The sequence below is a fragment of the Sceloporus occidentalis genome, unplaced genomic scaffold (genome assembly GCF_023333645.1).
Source record: "Sceloporus occidentalis isolate IW3139 unplaced genomic scaffold, rSceOcc1.0.p SCAF_6, whole genome shotgun sequence".
Lineage (NCBI taxonomy): Eukaryota > Metazoa > Chordata > Lepidosauria > Squamata > Phrynosomatidae > Sceloporus > Sceloporus occidentalis.
In genome coordinates, this window is record NW_028316986.1 from 7,231,392 (window position 1) to 7,241,752 (window position 10,361).

The window sequence follows — 10,361 nt, forward strand, 5'->3', positions numbered from 1 at the left end:
TTCCACCTAAACATTAGGAAGAAGTTCCGGACAGTAAGAACCATTCAACAATGGAACACACTCCCTTGAATGTGGTGGAGTCTGCTTCTTTGGAGGTTTTTAAACAGAGGCTGGGTGGCCATCTGTTAGGATGCTGCCTTGGCAGTTAAAGTGGAATCAATAGTGCTGTTACTATGTAGTATGAAAGACCCACACAATGCCCTTCCAGAGGCAGAGACTTTCAGACACTGTTCAACCTTCCTGGGGGATGAAACAGAACACACTTTGGTTCTTTAGTCAGGACAAATATGTCAAGACATCTAGGACATGATGCAAAGTGATGATGAGTTCATCCATACAATGCATGGCCTTGTCAATGTTCTCAGGCCTGGCCAGATCAGACATCCTCTTTGTGTACTTGCTCCAAACCTGGGAACCCTCAAAGGGTTAGAATTGCCTGTCAGGCAGATGTGGATTGGATGGTACAATGCCATACCTAGAACTCTCCCATTCCATCCCTTCTTCTGAAAAGACACTGATATTGAAAACTTCAGCCATTCTGGCCAGTGGACATTATTGCTGTAATCTTTGTTGCATTATTGTTACATATCTTGTTGTCAACTTGATTCTCTTCCTGTCAGCTTTCTTCATTGTCCTGCTTTCACAACCATACATAGAAATGCTGACCCCATAGTTGTGATCATGATCATAGAATCGTAGAATAATAGAATCATAGAGTTGGAAAAGACCACAAGGGCTACTCAGTCCAACTCCATTCTATCATGTAGAAACTCTCAATCCAAGCATCCCTGACAGATGGCCATCCAGGCTCTGCGTAAAGACCTCCAAAGAAGGAGACTCCATCACACTCTCAGGGAGTTTGTTCCACTGTCAAACAGCATTTACTGTCAGGAAGTTCCTCCTAATGTTGAGGTGCAATCTCTTTGCCTGTAGCTTACATCCATTGTTCTGTGTTGTACTTTCTGGAGCAGTAGAAAACAAGCTTGCTCCATCTTCAATGTGACACTCCTTCAAATAGTTAAACAGGGATATCATATCCCCTCTTAACGTCTCTTTCCCAAGCTTCCTAAGTCTTTCCTCATAAGGCTCGGTTTCCAGGCTCTTCACCATTCTGGTTGCCCTTCTTTGGACACACTCTAGCTTGCCAACATCCTTTTTGAATTGTGGTGCCCAGAACTGGACACAGTATTCCAAGTGAGGCCTGAGCAGAGCAGAGTAGAGTGGCATTACTACTGCCCTTAGACACTATATTTCTATTGATGGTGATTAAAATAGCATTGGCCTTTTTAGCTGCTGCATCACACTCTTCACTCATGTTCACATGTAGTCTCGTTCAGCCAGGTGTCTCTCATCCTAGTTCTATGCAGTTCAATTTTTCTACCTAAGTGCAGTATCTTAGATTTTTCCCTGTTGAAGTTCATTTTGTTAGTTTTGGTCCAGTTTTCTAATCTTTTTCGGGTCTTCTTCAATTTTGATTCTTTCTTCTGGGGTATTAGCTACTCCTCCTAATTTGGTGTCATCTGCAAATTTGATAAGTATGCCCTCTAGTCCTTCATCCAAGTCTGTCCAAGAAATTGGAAGAGGTAAGAAGGGAATCAGCTATTTTGGGCCTGATCCTAACCAACAGGGGTGACCTAGTTAATGGGGTGGAAGTGATTGGATTCTTATTTGGGAATGACTATGGTCTCCTGGAGTTTGTTATATAGTGGAAAGGGGAAACCAGGCATAGTCATGCATTCCAGACTGTAAGAAAGCTAATTTTAGTAAACATAGGGAAGTAATGGGGATGATTCAAGTCAAGAAGTTCATGATGGAACGGAGTTTCTTAAAAGTGAGATACATGAAGGCACAATTTCAAAGAAGTTCCAGCTAGGAGGAAAAGTGAGAGATATCTAAAGAAACCATAATGGATATCAAAAGAACATTCAACTGAACTAAGATTTAAAAGGTACATGTGCAAGAAATGGAAATGCTGGGAAATCACCAAAGCGGAATTCAAAAGAATAGCCAGCATCAGAAAAGCTAAAGCACAGAATGAGCTCAGGCTCCATAGAAATGTTAAAAACTACAAAGATATCCTTTTTTGTTGTTGTTGTTGTTATGTCTGTAGCAAAAGGGAGAACAAGGAAATGGCAGGGTCACTGGATGGGAAAGATAGTGAAATGCTAACAGGGGACAGAGGAAAGGAAAAACTATTCAACACCTTCTTTGCCTTGGTCCTCTCTGAAAAGAACAGTGCTCAACCTAGAAAAAATGGAGCAGATGATGCAGTAGGAGAAATGCAGCACAGAATCGGCAAAGAGTTAATGAAGCAATACTTGCTACTCTAAATGAATTCAAATCCACAGGGCCAGAGGAACTTCATCTGACAGTATTAAAAGAATTGACACAAGTAATTTCAGAACCACTCAGTCTTTGAGAATTTCTGTAGCACAAAAGTCCCAGCAGACTGGAGAAGAGCAAATGTTGTCCCCATCTTCAAAAAGGGGGAGAAAGAGGACCAAAATAATTGCCCAGTCAGTCTGATAATACCAGGAAAGATTCTAGAAAAGATCATTAAACGGTTTGTAAGCACTCAGATAGAATGCGGTGAACATGAAAAGTCAACAGGGGTTTCCCAAAAGCAAGTTATTCTCTCCTTTTTTTGCTGGTGTTACAATCTTGGTAGATGAAGAGAATGCTGTGTTTCTTGATTTCAGTAAGGCCATTGACAAGATCCCCTGAGATATCCTTACAAACAAGCTAGTAAAATGTGGGCTAGATGATGCAACTATCGGTTGGATTTGAAGTTGATTGACTGATCGAAACCAAAGGGTAGTCACCAACAGCTCCTCTTCATGCTTGAAAGAAGTCGCCAGTGGGATAGCACAGGCTTCTGTCCTGGGCTCAGTACTATTCAACATCTTTATCAATGACTTGGATGATTAAATGGAGGGCATGCTTATCAAATTTATAGATGACACCAAATTAGGAGGGGTACCTAATATCCCAGAGGACAGGATCAAAATTCAATATGACATTAACAGATTGGAGAGCTGGGGCAGAACTAACAAAATGAATTTCAACAGGGAAAAATGCAAGATACTACACTTGGGTGGAAAAGAAATGAAATGCACAGATATAGGATGAGTGAGGCCTGTCTTCAGAACAGTACTTATAAAAGGGATGTAAGGGGCAAAAGAGACCACTCTAATAGAGCAGCATTCGCTGCCTCTTTTAGAGCTGGATTGGGGCCACAGCAACTGCACACTGCAGCCCCGATTCATGCTTTGCCAGCCCAAAAAGGGCTGGCAAAATGCTACTTCTATTTAAAGCAGCTAAAAGCTGCCCTTGCCACAGCAGTGGCTTCTAGGAGTTTCTTTGGTGCAGCACATCTAAATGCTGTGCCAAAGACACACCCTTTCACCACCCGCCATGCGGTCAGGTGGGCAACATGACACCGGCATTGGGGCAGTGTTGGGGGGTGCAATGTGTGGACACCACACTCCCACTCTGCCCCAAGGCCAGCATTAAATGCCCATGTGTTTAGCCCCTAAGAGCCTTAGTAGACTACAAGCTAAACATGAGTGTACAGTGTGATGCAGCAGCTAAAAAAGCAAATATGATCCTAGGCTGTATCAATAGGAGTGCAGTGTTCAGATCAAGGAAAGTAATAGTGCATTTGGCCAGACATTGCCTGGAATACTGTGTCCATATCTGGGCACCAAAAATCTAGAGGAATATTGACAAGCTAGTGTCTAGATTGAGGGAAGTAATAGTACTGCTCTATCCTTCTTTGGTCAGATCTCACCTGGAATATTGTTTCCAGTCTTGGGCATTACAATTCAAGAAGGATGTTGACAAGCTGCAGCATGTCCTGAAGAGGGAGACCAAAGTGGTGAAAGGTCTGGAAACCATGCCCTATGAGGAGTGACTTAGGGAGCTGGATATGTTTAGCTTGGAGAAGAGGAGGTTAAGAGGTAATATGATAGCCCTGTTTAAATATTTGAAAGGCTATCATATTGGAGATGAAGCAAGCTTTTTTTCTGCTGCCTCAGAGACTAGGATAGGGCACAGATAGGGAGATGATTTGGAGCAGATAAGGAGCACAAAGGGAGCAGATAGGAAACAGACAGGGGGCAGATAAGGAGCAAATAGGTAGGAGATAACAAGCAGACAGGGAACACAAAGGGAATAGATAGTGAACAGACAGGAAGCAGATAAAGAAAAGCTAGGAAGCTGATAAGGAGCAGATAGGGAACAAATAGGGAACACAAAGGGAACAGACAAAAAGCAAATAGGGACCGGATAAAGAACAGACAGATAGGATACAAAGAGCAGAGAGGGAACACAAAGGGAGTAGATAGGTAACATATAGGGAAGAGATAAGAAGCATGTAGGAAGCAGATAGTGAAGAGCCAGGGAACAGGTAGGGAGAAGATAAGGAGCAGGAGCTGATAGGGAGCTGATAGCTGATAGGGAACAGATAAAGAGCAGATAGAGAAAAGGGAGCAGACAGGGGACACAAAGAGAACTGATAGGAAGCAGATATGGAGCTGATAATGGAACCAATATGGAGCCCTCATTCACTACTGATTCTATCAAATATGTTTGAGGTTAATTAACAAAAATGGAAATGTTTAAAGAAGAAAGAGAGAGAATGGATTTTGAAACTTAAAACTTTAGCATCAGAAGGTTTGAATGAATATTTGGAAATACAAAGCTTAAGATGAAAAAAGAAGAAGTTTGGATTGGAAAGGTATAGGTTGAGCAACTTTTAGCCTATTGCATCAACTAGGTAAGATAGAACTGATTTGCTTTTATGGGACAGACTGCATCATATGTGTTCTGATTGGTTCTCCCTGATGAAGTCATTGAAAAAAAATCCATAAATAAGAACCCATTGGAAGACCAATTTTGTTTCCTCTAATAATCAAATGTCCACTTGTATAGAGAGTGCAGACTGCAACTCCTGAAATTTCTCAGGATTGGTATGTATATATTCATATGTATAATAGAAACTGTTATGTTTTTTAAAGAATCTTTTTAAAGAAATGATTTATATTTTGACTGAAATATTCCATACATAGTAAATGGGTTTCTGTTTATTTTAGAATAGTGCCTGAAGAAGGCCAGTTGGTGAGAAGGCTGAAATGCATTGGGCTTTTTAACTAATAAAAGGTTTTGACCATCACAAAGCATGTGGGACTTTGTCTCCTTTCATTCTTCCACTATGTTGTGAAATGTCTTGGGTCTGTGTTGGGTGAATGAGAGGATGCCAAATAAATAAATAAATAAATAAATAAATAAATAAATAAATAAATAAATAAATAAGCTAGCAAGCAAGCAAGCAAGCAAGTTACAGATACATTTTCCCCTCAATTAATTCTACCAAGGAAGAGGACAAGAGTGGCTGAATCTTTTCCTTCCAGCCGCAGCATCTAATAGCTTGCGTCTTTTTCCTCATGAATCACTTTGCGATCTTCACCACATTCTGATGTTGCTTGGCCACACATCTCCCAGTTTGGAGAGTGTGTTGTCTTTGATTCATAGAATCATAGAGCTGGAAGAGACCACAAGGGCCATCCAGTCCAACCACATTCTGCCATGCAGGAACTCACAATCAAAGCATCCCCAACAGATGGCCATCCAACCTCTGCTTAAAGACCTCCAAAGAAGGAGACTCCACCACTCTCCAAGAGAGTGTGTTCCACTATTGAACTACTGTCAGGGCGTTCCTCCTAATGTTTAGGTGGAATCTGTTTTGAAGTAGCTTGCATCCATTGTTCTGTGTCCTATTTGCTGGAGCAGCAGAAAACAAGCTTGCTCCATCCTCAGTGTGACACCCCTTTAAATACTTATACAGGGCAATTATAACACTTCTTAACCTTCTCTTCTCCAGGCTAAACATACCCAGCTTCCTAAGTCACTCCTCATAAGGCATGATTACTAGACTCTTCACCATTTTGGTGGCCCTCCTTTGGACATTCTCCAGTTTCTCAACATCCTTTTTGAATTGTGGTGCCCAGAACTGGACACAATATTCCAGGTGGGGCCTGACCAAAACATAATCCCTTGATCTAGACACTATATTTCTATTGATACAGCCTAGAATCACGATGGTCTTTTTAGCTGCCACATCAGACTGGTTCTCCGTGTTGAATTTCATTTTGTTAGCTTTGGCCCAGCTTTCTAGTCTATTCAGGTCATTTTGAATTCTGATCCTGCCCTCTGGAGTATTAACTATTCCTCCTAATTTGGTGTCATCTGCAAATTTGATAAGTATGCTCCCAATTCTGTCATCCAGGTCATTGATAAAGATGTTGAATAACACTGGGCCCAGGACAGAGCCCTTTGGGACCCCACTGGTCACTTCCCTCCAGGATGAAAAGGAGCCATTGTTGAGCACCCTTTGCATTCAGCCGGTCAACCAGTTACAAATCCATGTAACAGTTACCTTGTCTAGTCCACATTTTACAAGCTTGTTTGCAAGAATGTCATGGGAAACCTTGTCAAAGGCCTTACTGAAATCAAGATATACTATATGCACAGCATTCCCTTCATCTACCAAGCTGGTAATTTTATCAAAGAAAGAGATTAGATTTGTCTGGCATAACCTCTTTCTCTGAAACCCATGTTGACTTTTTGTGATTATGGCATTGCCTTCTAGATGTTCACAGACTCTCTGTTTAATGATCTGATCTATTATCTTTCCTGGTATCGATGTCAGACTAACTGGACGATAATTGTTGGGATCCTCTTTTTTCCCCTTTTTGAAGATGGGGACAACGTTTGCCCTCCTCCAGTCTGCTGGGACTTCTGTTCTCCAGTAGTTCTCAAAGATTATTGCCAATGGCTCCGATATTACATTTGCCAGTTCTTTTAATACTCTTGGATGTAGTTCACCTGGTCCTGGAGACTTATATTCATTTAGATTAACTAGGTATTCCTCTACTATCTCTTTGCTTATTCTGTGCTGAAATTCCCCTTTTCTGTCCTCTGCTCCATTATCCTCAGGTTGAGCACCCTTTGCCTTTTCTGAGAAGACTGAGGCAAAGAAGGTGTTGAGTAATTCTGCCTTTTCTCTGTCTTCTGTTAACATTTTGCCATCTTCTCCACGCAGTGGCCCTACCATTTCCTTCTTCCTTGTGCTGCGGACATATCCAAAAAAGCCCTTTTTATTCTTTTTAACCTCTCTAGCAAGCTTGAGTTCATTCTGCGCTTTAGCTTTTCTGACTTTACCCTTACATGTGCTCGCTATTTGTCTGAATTCTTTTTTCGTGATTTCCCCCTTTTTCCATTTCTTATACATGTTCCGTTTAAAACTTGGCTCAGTTGAAAGTTCCTTAGTCATCCATCCTGGTTTCTTGAGACACCTCCCATTTTTCTTCCTCATTGGAACTGTTTGAAATTGTGCCTTTAGTATCTCCATTTTGCGAAACTCTCATCCATCCTGAACTCCCTTATCTTTTAGTATTCCTGACCATGGGATCACCCCCAGTATTTCTCTAAGTTTACTGAAATCTGCTCTCCTGAAGTCTAGGATGCGTGTCTGACTATGCCTGGCTTCTCCTTTCCGTTATATAACAAACTCCAGGAGAACATGGTCACTTCCACCTAAGGATCCCACCACTTGCACCCCATTAACCAAGTCATCCTTGTTGGTTAGGATCAGATCTAAAATAGGTGATCCCCTTGTTGCCTCTTCCACCTTTTGGACAATGAAACTGTCTCTAAGGCAAGTGAGGAATTTGCTTGACCTTGAGGATTTTGCTCAGTTTGACTTCCAGCAAATATCAGGATAGTTGAAGTCACCCATCACTACTACATCTCTCCTTTCTGAGTGTGTAGTCATCTGTTCTAGAAAGGCGTCATCCAATTCCTCAGTCTGACATGGGGGTCTGTAGGTGTAAATATCTCTGCCATATAGTGTTATTCCTCCTCCTTTCCTGCTTGGCCCATTTCTCTTAAAAAGGTTATAAACCTCTATTTCTACATTCCACTTATGAGACTCCTCCCACCAGGTTTCAGTGATGCCTTTTATATTATATTTGCTTGGTTGTACTAGGAGTTCAAGTTCATCTTTCTTATTTTCCATGCTCTGCATTAGTGTAGAGACATTGAAGACCATGTGTCCCGTTTACTTGCTGCCTGTGCAAGATGTTTTGCCTCCCACTGTTGGGTCCTTGCACTATTTGCCTTGTTCCGTCTGTGACAGTTTGGCTATTTTCTCCACCCTTTTGCCTTCCAGAATACTGTCTGCCTCTGCCACATAACTCAGTTTAAAGCCCTCCTGATCAAATTCTTGAGACTGTTGGCAAAAACGTTCCTGCCAACTGGTGTGAGATGCAACCCGTCGCTTGCCAACTTATCTAGTTCCTTCCACTTACAGACCTTTCCACTGTAGACCCAAGCACAGCTGAACCCTGAGGTTGGAGGAAAGAGCACCCATAATGTCCACCTTGCCCCCGTCGCTGCTAAAAGGTTTTTTATCTTTTGCCTTGCTTCTCTCCTCCTTCCTCTTGCCCCATTGTGCTGCAGCTGCCAGATTTTGCTGGGGATGGGCACGAAGGTCAAAGGCAAAGGAAGAAGGGCATGAGGTGTGGCAGCATGCCACGACTGGGTGGGTAAAATCACAGTGAGCTGGAAGGTCAGTGCTGCAAGGAAAAATGAGGAAAGGAGAGCAGGGTCTCATTCCCACTTACAAAAAAGTGGTTTGTGATCTGAATTGATGGATCGATTTGACCGCAGAGTATGGTTCCCACTACATTTGCACCAATTGCATTTTTTTCCATGTAAAATAACCCATTTGTGGTTCACATTCATGAATGAATCAGTTCACAATGGACCCGCTACAGCTGGCCGAAGGGCAAATTTAAATCAATTCCAATCCGCATCTGGTTCATACTTGTGCAGAAGCAAAAAAGGCAAAAAACAACAGTGTCAAAAAGACATGGGTTAAATGGGTCTAGTACGTGGACCCCCTCTCTGAATCACTTCTGCAAATTGATTCAAGTGGGAACCAGGGTCATTTGGACCAGTTCAAACTGATCTGCAATCCAGTTTAAAAGGTAGTGGGAATCAGGCTGAGAGAGAATGGGGAGCATGGTAGTGGGGTATGTGAATGGGATGGAGGCATGGCAAAGTGAGGCAAGGAAAGGGCTGGGAGGTACAGTAGCAGCAATGCAAAGTCAAGTAAGGAGGGAGGCAGAGCAAGAGGTGTAGAGGCAGGGTACAAGGTACAAGGGAAGAAGCACAGCAATTTGAGGCAAGGTGGGGAGGAGAACCTTCTCCCAGGAGAGAAGGTGGGAGGCAAGGTGCAAAGGAGGGATGGTGACACAAGGGCATGTTAGGGGGGACAGTGGGAGGAATGGTGGCTGCAATATGCAAAGGAGAGATGGCAGCAGAAGGGGATTCCAGGAGAGAAGGTGGGAGACATGGCGGGTGCAAAGGAGGCATGGTGACAAAAAGGTATGCAAGGGGAGAAGGGAAGAGGTGTGGTGGGTGCAAGGTGCAAAAAGAGGCATGGTGGCCCAAGGCAATTTAAGGGGAGAGGGTTGGAGAGGTGACGGGTGCAAGGAAGGGATGGTGGCTCAAGAGGATGCAAGGGGAGAGGGTGGGAGGCATGGTGGGTGCAAGATGCAAGGTGCAAAGGAGGAGCCATGGCAACAAGTGATGAGGCAAAGAGGATGAGAAGGTGGAAGAATCAGCAATGTTGTATAGTGATGGAAGAGGAGGGTGTTGGTAGGGCACTAGGCAGGGGAAGTGTCACCACGGTAAAGAGGGAGTGAATGAGTAAGCCAAAACAATCCCTCCAGAAAGGGAGAGTCTATAATGAAGCATTTTTATTCATATCTTCTATGTTTTAAATGCTTGTTATTCACTATGCATCACCTTGGGAGCATAATGGGTTGAAGGGTGTTAAAGGAAATGCTTTGGATATATTTGTAAATAAATGAAACACTGCACATGTCAGAGTCTCTTGCCTTTTCCTGCTCAGAAAAGTGTATCACTAATTATTTTTCCTTCTGTTGCAGACTTAAGAAATGTATTGATTTTGATGCTTCAGGCAGGATACTAGACTTTCTAGGAATGTTGTGTGTTGTTGCTTGCTATCAAGTTGCCTTCAACCCTCTGAATGAGAGCCCCCCAAGAGGCTCAGTCATAAACAGCTCTGCTCAGGTCTTAATAATTCAGAACAGCCATGGCTTCCACAATGGAGTCAATCCATCTGCAAGGTGTCAGTTCATCTTTTCTTACTGCTTTCCACTTTGCCAAGCTTTCCCATTGAGTCATGTTTTCATATATGTCCAAAGTTTGACACCTTCAGTTTAAGTCATCTTGGCTTCTATAAAGAGCCCTCTTGAAACCATTTGTTATTG